Source organism: Sus scrofa, chromosome 5, assembly GCF_000003025.6.
Source record: "Sus scrofa isolate TJ Tabasco breed Duroc chromosome 5, Sscrofa11.1, whole genome shotgun sequence".
NCBI classification, from domain to species: domain Eukaryota; kingdom Metazoa; phylum Chordata; class Mammalia; order Artiodactyla; family Suidae; genus Sus; species Sus scrofa.
Window position 1 is genome coordinate 8429884 of NC_010447.5, and position 21642 is coordinate 8451525.

At 42.5% G+C, this 21642-nt stretch overlaps 1 protein-coding gene across 2 annotated transcripts in view; it reads right to left on the reverse strand.

The window, feature by feature from the left end:
• Window positions 1-15245, reverse strand: part of GRAP2 (GRB2-related adaptor protein 2) — a 72209-nt gene extending 56964 nt beyond the window's left edge. The window contains exon 1 of one of the 2 annotated variants that reach the window (XM_013997505.2): window positions 14942-15245. The gene's annotated coding sequence lies outside the window, so the exon portion shown is untranslated. The remainder of the gene's footprint in view (window positions 1-14941) is intronic. The other variant, XM_013997501.2, reaches the window with a different exon arrangement.

Consider the following 21642-nt stretch of genomic DNA (forward strand, 5'->3'; position numbering starts at 1 on the left):
ATTTAAACTGCAGGAAAACTTTGAGGCTGAAAATTAAGTTAGAATGAAAGCTACTCAACTCATTAACTTTTAAATAGGATGGGGTCTTTTGTGTTTATTTAAAAATATGGAACATGACAAATGTACAGAAAAATACAAAGAAGAATAAAAAGCCACCTCCACGTACCCACCATTCACAGGATTTTTATGAGTCTATGTAATAGACCCTGTTCCTTTTCAGCTGGTGCTACTGTTAGTTGCTCAAGTAAGGACATTTTCACATTTGAGACCGGTCTCCTGGGATAAAGCCTTTTTTTTTTTTTTGTCTTTTTGTCTTTTTGTCTTTTTGCCTTTTCTAGGGCCACTCCTGTGGCATATAGAGGTTCCCAGGCTAGGGGTCGAATTGGAGCTGTAGCCGCCGGCATACGCCACAGCCACAGCAACATGTGATCTGAGCTGCGTCTGTGACCTACACCACAGCTCACGGCAATGCCAGATCCTTAACCTACTGAGCAAGGCCAGGGATCGAACCCGCAACCTCATAGTTCCTCATCGGATTCGTTAACCCTGAGCCACGACGGGAACTCCGATAAAGCCTTTTCGAAGGACATTTTTGGTCGACAGAATTCTCTCCTCTATCCTCTGTTTTACTCTGAGCTGTTATTTCCATTCATGGGGGAGGGGAGGGCCTGGCAGATGCTAGGGTGCCCTGCTCTTTATCAGGTCACAGTCAATTCAGGGAGATGGATACCTACATCAGTACGTCTAAGGCTGACATGAGTTCTGGGGAGAAAGAGATTAATTCTGTCCGGGGAAGAGCTGGGAAGAGAGAGTGGGTTATGTCTCACCCTGGAAGGTTGGCTGGGATTTCAGAAGGTGACCGGGGGGGATTTTGGAAGGTGAATGGGGGGACTGGGGAAACTCAGGCAAGAGTGAAAGCCTAGGTCCAGAATGGTGAGCAGACATAGTCCTTGGAGTATGTTCTCAGCAGAATGGGTGTGCTTTGTCTGTAAAACACATTGAAGGCGTCTAGCTGACTGATGGAGGGGTCAATGCCCCAAATGCTCTAACTTTCTTTTCCAACAGTTACCAAGCCTTACTCAACTTTTATATGTCATCCAGCAGCCTTTTAAACTCTACAATCATATAATAGAGTAATAATTTACTTTGAGAGAGCATGTCACAGTTTACAAATGGCTTTTTTTAATACACATTATTACATTTGATCCATCTAACAGCCCTGTGACACCACAGGCCCATCTACACAAGCTATTTCGCTTTGAAAGGAACTATTAGTTATAGAAACTACTAGCTATAGAAATCAGAAAAATTTCCACTGGCAGCTTGATTGTGTTAGAAGCACAAGTCAGGATAAAGTCAGCAATTCGGGAGAAATGAAAGGAGGGGTCCCGAGAGAGATGGAGATTGGGAGTCGCGGGAGGATGATGAGATTGTGGCTTTGGAGATGGAGGAGGCTAGTGTGCAGTGGAAAGCTGAGGATGCTGTGAGGGGGTGGCGGTCCAGCAAGCCCACGGCCAATACTCATTCAACCACGGGAGGGCTTGGTGTCTCTATTGAGCAGTGCCATGTGAAACACAATTTAAATTCTAAAATGGTGGCTTTTAACATGGGTATAGAATAAAATAAATATTTTTACAATATTTTCTCATTGTACACATCTGTGTTCTCTCTCATTCCACGACATCCCCTTCTACCAAAACTTTGATAAACTGCTTTTCCATGCACCGGGCTGAAATGGTGCACTTTTGCAACTACGGCAGAGAAGCAAACACAACCAGCACACGGTGATTGTCGTGACCTAGCTGGAATAAATCTTACTGGCGTAGGATGCGTCAGCACATCCATTTAGCCTGCTGCAGATCAGTTTACTTTTCGACTTAGAGACATGATATGAAATGGAATTAATCCAGTTGCAGCAAAGTGAGTGCATTCAGTTGAATAAATCCCTTTATGTGGAAAAGAACTTTGTTTTGCAGCTCATTTGAAAGAAAATCCGCATGGCAGTGCAATGCCTTCTCTGGAACTGAACAAATGCATTTATCCCAGTTTGATTTACAGCTAAATTCCCATCAGAGCTACTTTATATGATAGTGCCTTCTAGTGTCCTTAGGCAAGGGTCACAGTGAAAGCATTTGCAGGACAGACAACTGAAATGTTACAACAGAACTTAGCCTAAGGACTATTGTTCCAACTAGATGATGAGCTTGGCAAAGATGGACAAATTCCTTGGAGAGAAATGAGACAAATAAAAACCAACAGGAGCATGTGTTTCCTCTCAGGTTCCCCTTTTTTCTATGGTCAAAAGGGCCATCTACACACAGTGTATATTTAATAAACACATTTTGGTGGTGACTATCGCAAGCAGGCAAGACTTGGAGAGGGTCCAGAGTAACAAAGGGAAGAGGTCAGACAGAGACTCTTGGGTGACACACTAATGGAATTGAGATGCTTCAGCCTCAAGAAGGGAAGGCGGGGTTGGGCGGCTGTGAAGGTAGTTGGTTTTATTTGGCCGTTGCTGAATGCTAGAAAGCACTTCGTCCTCCGGGTAGGATGAAAGACGGTCGACTTACATCCGGTAAGGTGACAGAGGGTTAGGAATTTGGAAGCAGTTTTGATTTTGATGGATTATAAGACATCAACACTGGTCCTGAAGAAATCTTTCTTTGGAAATTTTAGTTGATGAGCAGGCCACCTTTCTGAAATGATTTCCATGCCGTGCAGTAGAGAAATGACTCGGAGGACCTCTCGAGTTCTACTCCAGTTCGTACCCTGTGATTTTGCAGCAGCCCATGTAAGCAGCAGACTTGCTTCTTGCCCACTTTCTCTGTAGCTAGAAGCACTTAACCTCTTCCGGAAAGTCAACCATATTGTACACCCAGCACTAAGCCTTTTCTAGGTTGGGAGGGATTGAAGGCGCTCACTCTAGCTCAGCCAACTGTGTTTCAGATCACCTGCTCCTGCTGGCCTGACTCTGAGGTGTCCCAGTTCTAGCAAGTGGGATTCTGCCTTGCACCAAAGTCCACATCTTACTTGATTTACCTGAAATCACTCATGTCTGCCTATGCTAACACCAGAAATCCTTTCGTGCCTCCCAGGTCTACTGCGATTTTGAGATTACACCTCATATCCAGTCTAGGACTGAAGCTTTGTTTCTTTCCAGCCCACACCACCCCCCAGGGGTGCTCATACCTGGTGTCCAGTCTTGGAACTCAGCTCTATTACTTATAGCTGGCTGGCTGTGCAGAACCCTAGCTACCGTCTCTCCTAGATCTTGCCTCTCACCTGTGCCTGGATTCTCTATTCCCAGTCCCCCCACACCCCAACTGTCATCATTCAGGCCACTGCCAGTCCATTTTCTCTGCACCTGGCCATGTGGTGACACACCACATGGCTTCAGTTTCCTACATTGTGCTGTAATGTTTGCACATCTGAGTCCTTCTGTACAAACCACATACCTCCACAGCAGGCTTTCTCAGTCTCACTGCTATTGACATGTGGGGCTGGTTAAATCTTTATTTCAGGGGCCATCCTGTGCGTTATAGGGTCCTTAGCAGCACTGCTGGGTTTCACCCACCAGATCCTAGTAGCAGCCCCCTCCCCCCTAATTTCCAAAGTGTGAAAACCAAAAGTGTCTGCAGACACTGCCAAATGTCCCTGATGGGGAGGGGCTTTCGAAATTACCCCCGTTGAGAACTCTTGCTCTCCAAGAACCCAGAAGGCAAGATAATTTTAAAGCCAGTTATAGATAATCTGAGAAGCAGAGTAGATGTCTACAGAATATTTAAATCTGGTAAAAATTTTTTTTTCTTTCTATGGCCACATCTGCAGCACGTGAAAGTCCCTGGGCTAGGGATTGAATTGGAGCTGCAGCTGAGGCTTATGCCACAGCTTGCAGCTTGTGGCGACACAGGATTCTTATCCCACCTGGACAGGGCTAGGGCTTGAACCCTCATCCTCATGGATACTAGTTGGGTTCATTTCTGCTGGGCCACAACCGGAACTCCAGTTTTCAGATTTTATTGTGTAGAAGAATCACCAGAGGAATTTTTTTTGAAGTTCAGATTCTGATTGGCTAAGTTTGAGGCAGGGTCTGAGATACTTATTCCTAGGGAGAAGTGGGGGAGGGGCTACTTGACTCTTAATGATTACAAGGTCAAAGCACAAGATTCAGATTTGCATTAGGACGACAGATTAGAAAAATGTGATGTTCCCTGCCCTTCTTCCATAAGGAATGGAACTACTCACAGAGATGTGTTTTGAAATGTGCCATTTCTAATAGCTAGAAATTATGAATATTATACAAGTTACCGGCAAAAAGCTGTGAACTGGTAAATTAGTTCAGCATGAATTTTGGTTTTCCAAAAGTCTGATGGAAACCTCAACTTCAAGGTCATTGTAGTTTATTTTTCGCAGGAAGAGGCTAGGGGTGAGGATGTGCCTGGGGGAGGGGCTGAGAGGGGAGAATCACTTTATTCTATTCTATTTTATTTTATTTTCTGTCTTTTTGCCTTTTCTAGGGCCTTTCCTGTGGCACATGGAGGTTCCCAGGCTAGGGGTCTAATCGGACTGTAGCCACCGGCCTACACCACAGCCACAGCAAAGCAGGATCTGAGCCTATACCATAGCTCATGGCAACGCCAGATCCTTAACCCACTGAGCAAGGCCAGGGATTGAACCCTCAACCTCATGGTTCCTAATAGGATTTGTTAACCACTGCGCCACGACGGGAACTCCAAGAATCACTTAATTTTTTTATTTTGAAATTTAAAAAAAATTTTTTTTGTCTTTTTGCCTTTTTCTGGGACCGCTCCCGTGGCATATGGAGGTTCCCAGGCTAGGGGTCTAATCGGAGCTGTAGCCACCAGCCTATGCCAGAGCCACAGCAACACAGGATCTGAGCTGCATCTGTGACCTACACCACAGCTCATGGCAATGCCAGATCCTTAACCCACTGAGCAAGGTCAGGGATCGAATCCTGCAACCTCATGGTTCCTAATTGGATTCGTTAGCCACTGAGCCACGATGGGAACTTCCGAGAATCACTTTAAATGGGGCCTTGCAGTGACAGAAATTCATAAACCTTCCTCAAATGGCAGATCACTGTGTGGTGACATTATCCTGACATCACATGATGTTACTACAAATCCAATCAGATAACATAGTAATAGCTTTGAACCGGCTGTAAGAATGCTAATTGTTGTAATGTATAGTGATCAGAGCAATCCAATCTGCTGAAAGCTGCCAAAAGCCTACTCTAAATTTCCCTCCTCACATATAATACCGCCTCTGAGTCGCTTTGACTTAGGGTTTTGCAGACATCTCACTCACTATTGCGTATCCTTAGGAAGGAAAGAGCCCTTCACACTGGTTCCTACTTTACAGTTAGAAAGATTGAGGCTCTGTCTAAAGATGTAGATAATAGGAGTTCCTGTTGTGGCTCAGTGGGAACAAACCCGACTAAGATCCATGAGGATTTGGGTTTGATCCCTGGCCTCGCTCAGTGGGTTAAGGATCCGGCGTTGCTGTGAGTTGTGGTGTAGGTCGAAGATGCAACTTGGATCTGGCGTTGCTGTGGCTGTGGTGTGGGCCAGCAGCTGTAGCTCCGATTCAACCCCTAGCCCAGGAACTTCCATATGCTGCAGGTGTGGCCCTAAAAAAAAAAAAAAAAAAAGATGTAGATAATAGAACAGGTATAGACTCACAGACTTTGAAAAACTTAGGGTTACCAAAGGGGACAGGTTGGGGGGATGGAGGTGGGAGGGGTGGGAGGGATGCATTGGGGACCTACTGTACAACACAGAGAACTCTACCCAATAATCTGTGATAACCTATGTGGGAGAAGAATCTGAAAGAGAATGGCTACGTGTGTATGTATGACTGAATCACTTTGTTGTACAGCAGAAATTATCACAACCTCGCAAATCAACTATACTTCAGTAAACTTAAAAAAAAAAATAGAGATGTAGATAATAAAGTCCTGACCCTTCTGAAGCCTCTTCCAGGGATCCAGTGTTGAGACTAGCTATGCCCTCATGCCAGCGATAAGTCTTCCCCTCTGGGAGGGAGAACTGGTGTGCTAGCTCTGAAATATATTACTAGGTTTTTAATCAATTTGATTGAGTATAATAGAGTTAAATGTCTCTACACTTAAACCTCTGTGTCTAGGCTTTTCTGGTTTCGTGTGTGTGTGTGTGTGTGTGTGTGTGTGTGTGTTTTAACATCTATAGTGTAAGTACAGAATAAGGCTGAACTGGCTTTATAGTGGTGCATGGGAACTCAAGGGTATGAGTTGACCACAACTTCACAATGAGTCAACAGCACCAAAAGGCTAATGCAATCTCGGGCCATATTAATAGAGGTATAGAGCATAGATCAAGGGAGGCAACTACTCCATGGTATTCTGCATTTATCAGACCACTCCTGGAGAACTCTGTCTCATTCTGAGCACCATGATTCAGGAGGGGCCTTGAACCAGAGTCCATCAGAAGTGAATACTTAAAAGATGAGTGCATGCAAAACCACATCATTGGAGGAATAGTTAAAAGAACAAAGGGTAATTATGCTTGAAAAAGACTTAGGGGGCTGTGACAAGACATGAAAGAACAACAAGTTATCTGGGAAAAGCACTTGAGGTATATTTTCCAGTGGCAGAAGTTTAATTTCTGGATCCCCAAGTGTGCAAAGAGCTTCTCTACTTTGTCATTTGCAAATAAACAGATCATCAGCAAAGAAGCCTCTGTTCCTTCTATGATATCCCTGAAGTGTGCAAACTTGTGGATAAACGTATGCCTCTTTGCCAAGCCATCTCCCTCTGCCTGCAGATACACCTCCTTCAGGAAGCCCTCCCTACAAGGTCCCGCCTTAAGCGACTGAATCACTCTACCTCCTCTTTGGGGGTTTTGCACTGCCATAGCATTTTCTTTTGTTTGTTCTGGTTTCCCTAATAGCTTGTTAGTTCCTTAGGGAAAAGGACCCTATTTTCTTTTTGTTTTTATTACCCTAAGTGTTCTCCATACATCTGGATATCATGAATTAGACTGAGGGGATGTCTGCTGATGGCAGCTGCAGACGAATTAAAATAACCAGACAGGTAATTTTTTTATAGTGTCTACATGGCAAAGCATAGCAGCACGTTCTCGATAATAACACCTAATTGACCCTTCACTTTATGAAATGATAGGAATTGATAAAGTTGGCTGTGTAGCAAATCTTCCTTTTCTCTATGTCATGCATTTAAAAATAAAAGTTGTGAGTCCATGCTTTTATTTAAGAGGCCCATCTTCCTTGTTTCAAGTCTTGGGACTTGCTCTCCAGCTCGGAGATTCTCTGACTTCACACATTCTCTTTCTTTGTTTATTTGGATATCAACAGGGTACCAAGTGTCGAGTCACAACATCGCATACATCTGGTTTATAAGCTGAACGAATAGTTGATTTAACAATATCAGTCTAAGAAACAGAAATGCCATAAATGAGTTTGTTTAAATGAGAGAGCATCACAGTGTGCATTTTTCAAATGAGATTCCATATTTATATTATATCGAAGGTATCTATCATGTATATTTGATATATATGATATCAAAGGTATATATGCTTCCTTTGGGGGTAACCATGCAGGACTCTTCCCAAGTCTCCTGCATAGTGGGTTAAAGAATGGTATCATTTCACTCAAGGACAGGGATGTAGATGGGGTGACAGAGTCATCATCCACGAAGCTGAGAATAGAATGCAGGACACAGGAGCCAAGTTCATGCTCCATCACTCTCATCACTGGACAGGATTACCTCCCACAGTCCAGTGACCTGACACGGGACAGAGCAAATTATACACTTCTCTGCAAGAAGCATGATGCAACTTCACTCACCAGCCTGACGTTTAGTTAGAAAATGCCGTGAACAAAAAGACAGGGCCTCCAATTTTCTATCATCAGCTGGTAATCGCAAATACAGACCGACACCTGCCCGCTTACTGAGGTAGCCAGCCTGTCCATGCTAATAGCTCTCGGGTCCTTTGATCCAAAGGCCAAGAGCAGGGCGCTTCCTGGGATGTGCAGAGGGCCTCCAGTTCTGAGTTTCCACCGTTTGGCAGCCGATAGGACAAACTCCTGGTTTACTGACATACAGAGTTTGAGAATTTTCTACCTGTTTTATTTTCCCAGAGACCCCCAATTAAACTGGGACTATATCATGGCTATTGTACACTTGGCAGCATGTGCTATGGACATGTTTTACAAATCTGAAACAAAGGCTAACATACAAATGTGTCCTAATTATACTGGCCCAAGGATTCTACAAACAGCCCTCAGAGTCATGGGCTTCAACACGTCGTTTCTTGTCTCAGGGCGTCGGTGTTCCATGCTGCGAGCCCTCTCGACTTTTCAAGTTCCAAGCACATTTCAGGGACATTAAAGGAAATAACTCTTAATGATAAAAAAATCAGGTGGAAGATTTGTGTCCTTCAAGAAAAATACCTTTTTTTTCAGAAGGACAAATTCTATCAGCCCCCTATAAGTCTAACAGCATCCTTTATGTCCATATTATATGCTGAACTAGCCAAGCGGGATCATTAAATACTGCGGTACATCTGTCTGATGCAGAGCACAGAGTTAGAGCGAAATAGCTGTGAGACAGTCAGCCCGGCAGGAAAATGAGGCAATCAGCAGGAAGACGCACAAGCAGCCTGCAGAAGCACTATTGAGGCTTATAGTTTCTAATAAGACTTGGACATTGAAAAGAAACCCATCTGAACTGGATGCCAGCTCTTGTGACCTATAGGGAAAGGTGAAAGGTCTTGCCATCTGTCACAGGAAAGGCTATTTCCCTCTGCTCTCACCCCAGGGGGACTAGGTGGTTTGCAACAGAGAACAGAAGGGGCTTCAGAGAACATGTGGTCTAACCTCTCACTTGACCAAGAAGGAAACTGAGGTCCAGAGAGGTTACAATGTCAGGTTCAAGGTCATGCAGGTAGTTTCCAGCAGAGCCAGAATTCAGATTCCCAGGAGCCCCATCAAGGGTTCCTGTGTCTCCGAAGGCTGTGCCCAGATCAGTGTAGCAGAAGGAGCCCCAGGCTACAATGTACCAGCCTTGGTACTAAGTCTTGGCACACGTTAGTAAAATCACCTTTAGCAAGTTATCTCAACTCGTGAGCTTGGCGTTTCCCACTCTGCAGCATGAGAGGCAAAATATGTGGTCTGCCTACCTCAAAGATCAGAGCCAGATCAAATGAGATAGTGTGTGAAAGCACTTTTTAAAGCTTTATAAGGCTCGGGGTTTAAAAAACAAAAAAAACAAAACTCCAGAAAAAGGACATTTTTCCTCCTGAAGATATACAGGTGGACTTTGGGGGAGGGTGTCCGTGGACCACTAGAAGTTCTGGGTTTAGGTGTGTGTGGACGAGTGCGAAGCATATTTTTTTTCCCGTGGGAAGAGTTTCCACAGCTTTCATCACCTCCCTAAATGCGTCTCTGAAATCCCTCCCACCTTTAACTTTACCACTGCCGGTAAGAACCTCTGTGCTGTGGATAGCAACATATTTATGATCGACGGAAAGGGTTGCTATGATGTATTAAAATATGAGACTTCTCTTCGATTTAATGTATGGTTAGGATCTTCTTGCTAGGCTTCCTAGTTCAATAATCCACGCTTTTCGAATACGAGTCTATTTGGGGGAGGGCAGCTAATCTGACCGGACATTTTGCTTTATGAAGTGCTAAAAATCTATCACTTAATGATGATGAGTAGAAATGTCAAATTATAAATCAAGCAGGATCTTTCCTACTAGGGTACTTCCCTAGTAATACTTTCTAGTTATTGAAAAAGGTTCTTCTTTAAGATCGTATGTAACAAGAGACCTATCTACTTATTATTTACCGAGTTCCTACTGAGTTCCCAGCAGTTTGTTTCTATCTTTTCCCATAAAGCACTAGACAATAGACACAAATCATAACCCATCTGTAGGCTGCTACAGTAAGCCGGTGGTTCTGGAAGGCTGAGAGGTGTGGAGAAAAACAAGTGGAAAAAGGATTATTCATGACCAATTGATCCATTAGCCTGCTTTTCATTAAAATACATAAAAAGGCAGAACCAATTTAGCTATGACTGTGTTGGAACTGCATAAAAACATTATTAATGTTGAAATTTTTTTCTCTCATCTATTTTTAGTTCTCTTTAGAAAATTACACTTGAGAGCTCTCTGTAAGGGCAGTTGAAGGAGTGACTGGGAGAGCCCTGGAACCCTTTTTTAATGTGAATGAAGGAGTAGGGACGAATACCTGGTTTGTGAGGCCTTTTCTGTGTATGGTTAGATGTTTCTCAGAAGCAGGAGACCGACTTACAAAATGTCTGAGCGAGGGAAATAACCAATAACCTGGGAAGTTACCTACTAACAAGACCCATCCATCGTCCCACCAGGAAATCCAGGGTAGTCTTTTATAAACCTGACAATGGTTATACTCTTGTGTTTTAGTGGTAAAATCTTACACAGCACAGTAATGTGAAACACGAGAGGGATTTTTTTTCTCCCCTTGACTATATCAAAATATCATCTTCTGCCCCAAGGCTCTGAAGAATCATAACTCCTCTCTTGTATTATTCTTTTCAGTTTTTTTTCCCTCCTCTTCCTTCATAGTTCTAATTTTTCACTCTGAGAATTCTCTCTTATGTTTAAAATTTCTTATACAGAGCCTTAAGCTATATACAAGCAATAAGTATATTCATCTATGCTTCATAGCGTGTTATTATTCAGAGGAAGAAAACCTTTAAAATATATTTTGGTAGCAAAGCACCAAGATTTTCAATAACTTAAAATAACTTAAAATTTGAGCGATGGTAGAATGAGGTGAGTGGGGCCCTGTAGCTGATTGCGTGTGTGTGTGTGTTTTAGGGACGCACCTGCAACATATGGAAGTTCCCAGGCTAGGTGCTGAATCAGAGCTGTACCCTCTGGCCTACACCACAGCCACAGCAATGCCAGATCTGAGCCCCTGAGTCTTCAACCCACACCACAGCTTACGGCAACGACAGGTCCCCAACCCACTGAGGATTAAACCCATGTGCTCATGGATATTAGTCAGGTTCGTTACCAGCCAGCCATGACAGGAACTCCTGTAACTGATTTCTATTCAGTTCCATTTTCATCCCTTCTCATTGCATGTGCCAGTAGCCTTCAGAAAGAATACTCTGGAATCAGACTGCCTGGGTTCAAAACTAGGCTCTACCACATACTGGTTAAGTGATGCTGTGCAAATTCCTTCCCCTCTATGTATCTCAGTTTCCTCCCTTACAAAAGAAGGGTAATAGCCTTTGCATCATTGTGTCATTATGAGAAGCAAAGGAATTAATACCTGCAAAGTACTTGGCAAAGAATAATAACAGGCACTGTTGTAGAAACTTCACTTGTGTAAGTTATTCAATCTTCCAAACTGATAGTACCATTATTACTCTCATTTTATAGCTTAAAAAGCCAAGGCACAGATATCTTGTCCCAGTTAGCCTAGTCAGTAACTGAAGGATTGGCCTCAAATCCAGACCACCTGGCTCCACAGCTAGCACTCAGTAAATGTTGCCTGTTATTATTATAATCATCTTCATCGTCAGCATCACTACTGTTGTTATTATCTGAACTTAAACATTCAATAAACACCTGTAATTGCTGCTGGTAATGATAAATGTATATGCTGTCCTTCTTCAAGGTGTACTAAAAATGTGTATGACTCCCAAAAGAATAATTGATTTAGGCAAGGATTATTACCTAAAGACACTGAGCTAAATTAGTGAAATGGGAGATTTCCACAAAGCCGAAGTGTCATCCCATCAGATTACTCGTTAACTGCAAAGGGGGAAAAATATGCCAGAAGGATCCCTGGAGTGCGATCACTATCTGGAGCCATGATCAAACTGAGCATCACAAATAGCCTGGCACTACTCCTGAGATGCAAGATGCAGCACCTTGTAAAATACGGTCAGGTGAAATCTAATCAATGCTTTAGTTCTAACTTGGACTTTAAAGGAAATACAGGGGATAGAGGAACAAACTAAATGACAGCAAGAGGCAACAACCAATCCAGAATACAGAATATTCTGCAAGATGCTGCCTAACCTTTTAAAAAGAATCTGATGTTGAATTTTTTAAAAAAGCAGAAAACCCTAATGCAAAAATGCATTTTTCTTTTTAAAAATTGGATCCTAGGGTTTTTTTTTTTAAAGATATGGAAGACATTTGGGGGATGAATGGGTAAGGTAAGATATGGTCTAGCTATTACATGACATTAATGAATTACTGTTCATTTTTAGATACAACAATGCAGTTATGTTGGAGAATGTTCTTATTCTTCTATATGTACGGAATGATATAGGGCCAAAGTATCATCTTGTGTGCAATCTACACATAGTTGAGAAAGAAATACATATAGATGGAATAAATATGCCAAAAAGTTAGCAACTGTTGAACCTGGGAGGTGAGTGTAGAGGTAGTCACTGCACAAATATTTCAACTTTTCTTTATGTTTGGACATTCTCTTCACTTCCTTCAGGAGATTCATGTCTCACATCTTCTTTGGAGGACATGTAAGACTTTACTCTTCACATACTTCATAGTATTTTCTTTTAATTCTCTAAAACGTTTGCTGCGAATGCATTTTTTTTTTTAAAAAACCACTTACTGAATTCCTGTTGGCTCAAATGTATTGAAACCTAATACAGTATTAATATCATTGAAGGGAACTCAGTGTCTAACACAGGGCCCAACACCTATTAAAGGCACAATTAGTGTCTATAAATGTTTGTAAAATGAGGCTGTATTTTCTTAAGAATTGTAAAAGAGAAAAAAAAAAAATAACCCCCCCCTCCAAAAAAAAACCTAAGACAGAGGCATGAGGTTGTGTTGTTCCTTTAAAGATCAAGATGGGCTGGGCAAGTTCTTGAGGTGGACAAATGGGGACCAATCAACCCCATCCTTTGATTTAAATAAGTTAGGTCATAAAGATTCTTGATCAAGTTTTGAGTTTGTTTTATGAGGGCACAAAAATGAAGCCTCTGTCCCTAGGACTGATCCAGTAGCAGTACTGTTACTTGTTTAAGAAATCCCGATGGAAACACATTTTTGAAAACTGTAGACTTTTCTGAACCAGGAAACGAAGCGAGGTCTGCTCAAGTTCAGGCATGAGCTTTACAAGCCACCAGCACCTGCAGGTGTTATCCTCTGAGAATCAATAACTATGTGGGGACTAGGCTCATTTTCAGCTCTTCCAGAAGGCGAGGTCTCTAAAAAGGATGGCTTCGGGCAGTGAGCTCTATTTTGTGTAAGAGGTGGGAAGAAAATGATCAAGAGTCAAAAATAATTAATATCGATATTACCCTACATTTTTATAGTGCCTTCTTCCTGAGGCACTTTGTGTCTGTTAACTCATTTATTCTTACAATGTCCCCATGAGGCAGATGTAGAACAATTGAAATTTAAGAAAAAAATAAAGGAGATTTTCATCAGGGCCTAAGATATGGAAGACATTCAAAAGGATATTATATTAGCAATAGAGATAATTCTTCATTTTGAACAAATCGATCACCTCCTTCCCCTCTGCTTCAGGAAAGTCATTTTAGAAAGATGAAATCTATCACAATTTAGGGAGAATAAGATCACAGTTTACGATGTGGGAGACACTCCAAGTTCAATCTAGAAAGAGAGTGTTATTCAGTGATACAGGGCTGTCTTTCCTTTACCAAAAAAACAAAGTGGTCAAAAAGGGTACAAATTAGAATTTTAAAAACTTGAAATTTAAACGCACTTGGATGGCTCTCGATTTGCATAGTGTCCTTTATCTAATAGTGGATCCTTTTGTAAAGAGGATCACTTTAAAATTATTTTATAAATGCGACATTTTATAAACTGTACTGGGTTGTTAAGGCAGAGGATACTTATACTAAATGCTCTTTCTGAAATTAAAAATAAGACAAAAAAAAAAAAAAAAAAAGAAAGAAAGAAAGAAAAGAGGACCCACTAAAGACCTAACAGGTCTATGATGAATGTAGCTGTAGAGGATGAAACCTTTTTCTGCCTGAGTTTTCCCACCCTCAAATGACAGGATAAGAGCCAATGTAATCTTTTCTATTGGATTTTGGGATCCTAAGCATTTTCTCCTCCTTGTAATTCATCTGGGGATGTTGATTTTCAGTAATGTGCAAATGGAGTTCCTGATACATTATTAACACAGCCTAATTCCAGGTATGCCATCACTGTATTTTTAAGTCAGTTCAATCTTTGGTTGGTGTATTCAGTCCTCAGGTTCAGGGGTAGGTGGGTCAGAGAATGTCAAAGAGTTGGGTTCAGATTCAACGCCTGAATGGGAGACAGTCTTAGGGACAGAGTGGTAACAGTTACTACAAAGACAAAGATAGATAATACACTCTCCAAACCTATTTCAACCTATGAACGTGTTCTATTTCAACGTATTCTCTCTGTAAAGGAACCCAGCCGGTGTTCTGTGCTGAGGCAACATAAATGCTAATAGAAGTAGAGACGCGAGCACCGAGAGAAATCCTGTGTTCATTCATTGCAGTTCAGCCCTTTACCCCCCACTCCTCATCCCAATTCCGAATAACTGCTGACACTGGTGAAGTGGAAGGTCACCCCTGTAATCCCAGGGCCCACAGTCTTTCCCTGAGATGGCTCAGAGGCCAATGAGTGGAGTTTTCCGTGCGGTGGGCTGGGGAAAGGAAGGAACCAGTCTTCTCCTGGTTCATTAGCTAGAAGTCGAATCCTATCACCACAAACACCGTTACTACAAAAGATTTAGAGATCTTAGCTGATGGACCCAAAGGTAAAAACAATATTTACACAGCCCATGGGGATTCGTTTTAATCAGATCTGACTCCAAGAGAAACTTCTGCAAATGATAAACCTGCCCAAGCTCCCTCGAGCGTGTGGCCTGATGTTGCATAAGGACATACCTTTCAGAAGAGAAGAGGTTGCGTCTATGGCTTTGCCACCGAGTGATTAGAATCCTCTCTTGCAAGAAGGAAGATGAATTTCAACATCAAGATTACTGCCTTTTGCAGAGGGCAAATCCGCCTTGTGCTGCCTTCCAGGTCTCACACCAAACCAGGGCACAGGCTCACAGGTCCATTAATAGAACCTCCTCCCCTGGCTCCCTCCTCCCTCCTCCAAGCTCCCCCAGTCAGCCCTGCAGTCTGTATGCAAACCACACAGGAACTAGCAGATACGGGGCTTCTGAGGGTTGGGCGTGAGCCTTAGATTATGTGGTTTTGTTTTCTTGGGGCCAGAGTTGAACAAAAATGCAGGAGGTTCACTGAAACACTTTTGCTTCTTTATGCTTGGTTTCAGTTTTAACAAGTTCACCCCGAAAGATTATGTTCACATAAGAAAATTTCTAATCTTCAGGATGGTCTCTCAGGGAGCTGCTGTTGGTCTTAAGTAAAATGCATTTTCTTGGAGTCTATCCAAGCGTCCAGAGAAACATCGGGACTTCTTAGTCAATATTATCCTGGATCATCCACAATGTTAAAATCTCAGAGAAAATGCTTTCTTGGTGCACTCAGCCCATAATATTACACTTAGCTTGTAACTTTACACTTAACAAAACAAACAAAAAATCCAAAAAAACCAAAAAAAAAAAAAAAAAAAAAAAGAAAGAAAGAAAGAGACGCTCTGAGGCAGGATGTATTCTAACCTCAGTTTTGCCATAGTCAGGTGGGAGCTGGGGGCTGTTTACTTAGATTTGGAGGATCTCATTTTCTTCTGAATAGGTTGGACTAAAACATTTATGGGATTTTAAAATTATTCACTGACCTAACGTTTTTGTCACTTTCAACTTCCTTAGTTCTTACCTTCAAGTTCAGAGTCACCCTCTTCTCAAGCTCCTTCCTCCCGTACCAAGTGTAACTTGTGAAGGCTTCTTCCTCTGTCTTTGCTCTTGTTAGAAAATGGATTGCCAACGTTGCATCTTTTGCACAAAATTAGAGACACTGCTACTTGCTTTAAGTGACACGGTTCAGAGTTGGGGGACCAGACCTAAGATAAAGAGAGAAATGCTGGCTCTCAAAATTAAACTTATTTGACATCGTAAACTGGTCTCTCTTTACCCCCTTTATATGTAAACTCTGCTCAAGATCTACTTTTTAAAATTTTTATTTATTTATTTATTTTTTTTAGATTGATTTACTTCTTTGGGGGGAATTTCTCCTTGGTTAGGACCACTCAACATTTTTATTAAAAGAGAAAAGAAAAATCTGGCGTGGCATCATTAAGGTACCTCAGTCATAGTAGGCATTCAGCAAATTATTGGTTGACTGGCTTAAAGGAAGTAATTTTCTCCTCTTCACTTTGTAATAAAGGACTTTCTTCTTTTTTTTTTTTTGTCTTTTTTGTTGTTGTTGCTATTTCTTGGGCCGCTTCCGCGCCATATGGAGGTTCCCAGGCTAGGGGTCGAATCGGAGCTGTAGCCACCGGCCTACGCCAGAGCCACAGCAACGCGGGATCCGAGCCACGTCTGCAACCTACACCACAACTCACAGCAACGCCGGATCGTTAACCCACTGAGCAAGGGCAGGGACCGAACCCGCAACCTCATGGTTCCTAGTCGGATTCGTTAACCACTGTGCCACGACGGGAACTCCTGGACTTTCTTCTTATTAAGGCAAGTTTAGCAACTGTTCTTAAAACTAGTTGAGTCTGAATTGCGTCCCCACTATTTCCATATGTTAAAAAGATAGGATTTTCAAGATAAAAATACTTGGCTGATTTTAAAACAATAACATTTCAGTGTTGGCCTCACTGTTCTTCAGTCTCCTAAGGGCCTAAGGGCCTTCTTGGTGGGTTCATCATTACACCTTACAGCCCCATGTCTATTTTTTAAACGTTAAAATCCTCTGGCCACAGTCCTTGTCCCAGCCCAGAGGTTCTGAAGTGGGAAGGAAGGAGACTGTTGACTAGAACTATTCAGGAAGTGCCATGGTGGTCTCACCATGTGCCCTAACAAGGAAGGAAGCTGCTTTCCACGCAGCACTACCCCCAGGGAGCAGAATACAACCTCCTCGTGCTCTCGAAGTTATTTCAGCAGTAAGTAACAATGGGCAGACATGTCACAGAGCATATTGGGAGGGAAGCAAAACCCCTTTAGTGGGTAATTTCATAGCAGCTCTGTAACTGAACCCAGGCAAAGGCAGAATCTAAGAACACAGACCCTCATGTAAGAATGCCAGGCCAGCATCTCAGGCCTCACCTTCATGGGATGGTCAGAAAAACATCAGCAAAATTGTAAGGATTAAGGAATTTAAGAAATCTAGACTTACCCACAATGGAGAAATTTTCATTTACAACCATACTTGGGAAAATAAAATAATAAAACAAACAAAAAGAAAACCATACTTGGAAGCTCCCATTGTGGTGCAGTGGGTTACGAATGCAACTGTGGGAGTTCCCCTTGTGGCTCAGTGGTTAACGAACCCGACTAGTATCCCTGGGATCATAGGTTTGATCCCTGGCCTCGCTCAGTGGGTTAAGGATCCAGCATTGCCATGAGCTGTGGTGTAGGTCGCAGGTGTGGCTTGGATCTGGCACTGCTGTGGCTGTGGTGTAGGCCAGCAGCTATAGCTCCAATTTGACCCCTAGCCTGGGAACTTCCATCTGCTGTGGGTGTGGCTCAAAAAAGAAAACAAACAAACAAAAAATCCAACTGTGGTGGCTTGGGGTGGCTGTAGAGGTGCAGGTTCAATTCCCAGCCAGGTGCAGTGCTAGGATTTAATCCCCGGACAGGGAACTTCCATATGCTGCATCTGCAGCCATAAAATTAAAAAAACAAAACAAAACAAAAATCCCCCCATACTTGTTTAAAAATGTTCGGCACTTCCTTTTGAGGAGTTGTTATTGGTTATCAGTACTTCTTGTATAGAGTTAGGATTAATTTAACTCTATGGTAAGATGTGTACTTCTCATGCAACAGCATGGATTCAGACATTCTCCTTTCATTCCTTCAATAGGCAACATCTGTTCACCTTCTCCAAGTTCCAGGTGCTGGGAGTATATCAGTGAACAAAGCATCGTCCCTGACCTCCTGGATCTCACATTCTGGTAAAGGAAGAAATAATTCATATGTCAGGTGTACTACCATGGAAAATTACAGAATGGGGCAAGAGTCATAGCCAGCATGGCTGAGGTGGGGGTTGTAATTTTACTGAGAGATCTAAGGGCATCTGAGCAAACCCCCAAAACAAAGTGAGGGATCCGGCCTGATGGCTCTTTGGGGAGATAGCTTTTGCAGGTATCAAGATTAGCAAGTGCAAAACCTAAAGATGGAAACAAGCTTGATGCAGCGAGTGAGGTGGACAGAAGGTGGGAGTCAGAGAGGGAGTAGGGGCCAGAACCTGTAGGGTCTTATTGGCTGTGGCAAGATCTTTGGATTTTATTCTTGAGTGAGATGGGAGCCAGTGGAAGATTTTGATCTGGGGAATAATATGATCTGAGCTGTGTTTTAAGTTGTTGCAGGATCACTCTGATCATTGAGGTTAGATTGTAGAGAAAGCAAGAGAGAAAAAGCAGGGAGAGCAGATAAGAGGCTACTGCAATGATCCTGGCAAGAGATGATGGTAACTTAGGACAGATGGTGGGAAGTGACTGAATTCTGAATGTGGGGGTGACAGGTGACCATAAAGTCTGGAACCACAGACATGAATATTTAATAGCACATTAAAATGTGGCATTGAAAAACCATATCTTACCTAAGGAGCACACAGAATCCAGGCTTGGTTGCCACCCTGTGTCAAAGATGCACTCGTGGACATGATGTGCAGTGTGGGAGACAAGAGTGGGCACCAGTGATGACCTGATGGTGCAAGGCCTAAGAACTGAGAAGCAAGGATGTGTCATTTACTGAGACAGGAGAGACTGTGGGGGAACTGATTTGGAAGACAAGATCAGGAGTTTGCTTTTAGACGTATTAAATTTGCCAGTGAGCATGTCGAGGGAGTTTGGTATAGGAGTCTGGAGGTCAGGAGAGGTTAGGACTCTAACCTCTGAAACCTTGAGAGTTATTGAGAGAGAAAGGGTATTGCAAACTATGAAACTGGATAAAACCACCCCAGAAATGAATACAGGCAGTAAACAGACCCCTCCAAAGTACAGATGTCAGAGGAATGAGAGGAAACCAGCCAAGGAGATAAGGAGGACAGGTGCTGTCCTGGAAACCAAGTGGAGAAAATTTTGTTCACGTTTATAAAACTCTTGAGTTCAGGAAAAAAACCTCACACACCAAAGTTATTCTCATAAAACAAGGTCTGTGTTTGGTGGATGTTACACTACAGCAACTAAATTATGGTGCCCCCAAATGGAAGAAAGCAGACAAGAAGAATCTCTTACACAATGTCACCTAGAAGGAGTTCATTCCATAGGTTGGTAACATGTAAGCCTTTTGCCTGGTCTCTCAGGTCTGTGCGTCCAGCCCAGAACCCTCTCCTTTGTTCTAATTCTTTTGACTCAGCTGTCTCCTGGGCATCTCCACCTATTTGCCCCCAGGGCTCCCCACATTCAAAATGTCCAAAGCAGAATTCAGCATCTTTCCTGCCTAATCTGCTCCTCAGACTGTGCTCCCATCTTGGTGAACTAGCAACAACCACTGACACAGTCACCCAAAAAAGAAGCTGGAGAGTCCCTGTAGACCTCTCCTTCTCCCCCGCTCCCACATACATTTGGAGCCAAGTCCAGGAGCTTCTATGCTTTAACATTCCATGCAAAAGTCTGCGTGTCAAAGGAGAACCAGCAGAGTGGAGTTTTGCGCCATGCCCAGTTCTTCTGCTTTGGTCATGGCCTTCATCGATTATTGCCAGAACTATTATAACATTCTGCACTTTTTCCAGTCTGTTCTGCTTGTAATCTATTTTTCTGAACATACCCAGAGAATAGTTCTAAAAGGAGAGAAAAATGAGTGGGTTTAAAAAGAAAAATTCAGGATCTCTGACCTTCTCAAAGTATGACAGGTAGACATGCGACTGAGAAGGTCAAGGAGCTCAATGTCAAGGACCAAAGATGGGTCCTTAGCTTGGGGGAAAGAGCAGAGAACTGTATGCAGGAGATTTGGGTCCAAGTCTCAGCTAAATCCCTAGCTAGTTGACTATTTCTGTGCAATTCGTATAACCAGTTTGTTCCCACAAACTCAGCTCAGGTTTTCCTCCTTCAGGAAACCTTCCCTATCTATGCGATTTAGACAAATTCCTTTTTGACACCCATAACAATCTATGCTCACCTTTATCATGGTAATTTATCATAATTACTGATTTATTCCTGTTTCTTCTATTAGACTATTAGACTATAACTTCCTTGTATTCCCACAGCTCAGCATACTGTCTGGTACATAGCAGGTGCTCAATAACGTAGAATGTATGCACGTTCCCCAGACTTAGCATTATCATCTGTAAAATGGGATAATAACATCTACATTTCAGACTTCTTTTGAAATCCTCATAAGACATGCATATAAAAATCTTTGTAAACTATAAAAAATGTAAAAAATACTTTTGCTTTATTCCTTACTACTTTATAAAGTCCAACCCCTTACTGTGGCATTCAAGGCCCCAACCATCCAATTCCAGGCCATCTTTTAATTTCCCTCTGGCTACTACTCTCACTGCTCTATATTACAATCAGGTAAGTTGGTTATCATGCACCAAATTCTTTCATATCTCCTATCATGTTACGTTATACTTACCTATCTACATGTCAGTATCAATTACGTAGGCTATTATAATAATTAGGATCGAAGCAGTAGGGTCTAGACAAAGGTAACTCTCATCCGCTGAACAGTTTTCTATTCTCTAAATCCTTTCCCTTTAATCAGTCAGTATTCTACTCAGCTACCAAGATGCTTTAAAACATGGGTTTGATTACATTTTCAATGCCTACTGGATAAAATCACCTGCTAGTACAGACAAGGTTCTTCATGACCTGACTTTCCTCTGCCACTTCACCTTCCTCTGCTGTTTTGCTGATAGTCTTTGTGACAGCCATGGTAACGACAGTGCTTGCAGTTTTACTGAAATAATAGGCTCCCTCAGCTTTCAAGGCTTTACCCACGATGTGTCCTTTGCCTCTAATGGCTTCCCCTACTTTGTCTATCCAGTGAACTCTTGCCATCCTTTAAGATTAAATTCAGATGTAAACTCTTCTCTGAAACCTGCCCCAAACACGCCTTGGTGGAATCAGATGCTCTCTCCTCTATTACTCTATACATATCTTGTCATAATCTTTCATGATGGTACCTGTCACCTTCACTAGCCTGTAAGCTCACCGGGCATGGGACTCTTGTCTTCTCTGAGTCCCTGCTGCTTTGATGGGGTGCCTGGCTCATAGCAGGTCCCCAGTGAAGGTCATTTGAATGTTTCGAGGATTATCCATCAGTGCTCCCCAAGGCCATCATGGGAGGCACTCCTTCACTGCCCGTCACACCCATTTTTCATTTCTAGACACTATTATAGAGATTACACTCTGTGTCCTTTGAGGTGAAAATTAGCTGCGGATGGTGTTTCCAGTCAGTTAAAATTATACTAGTAACACAAATTTATTCTTTGAATGAAGAATTAGGGCAGTGCCACAGCCCAAGAGATCGTGAAGACATACTTACGTCCTCATGCCCCTGGAGAGC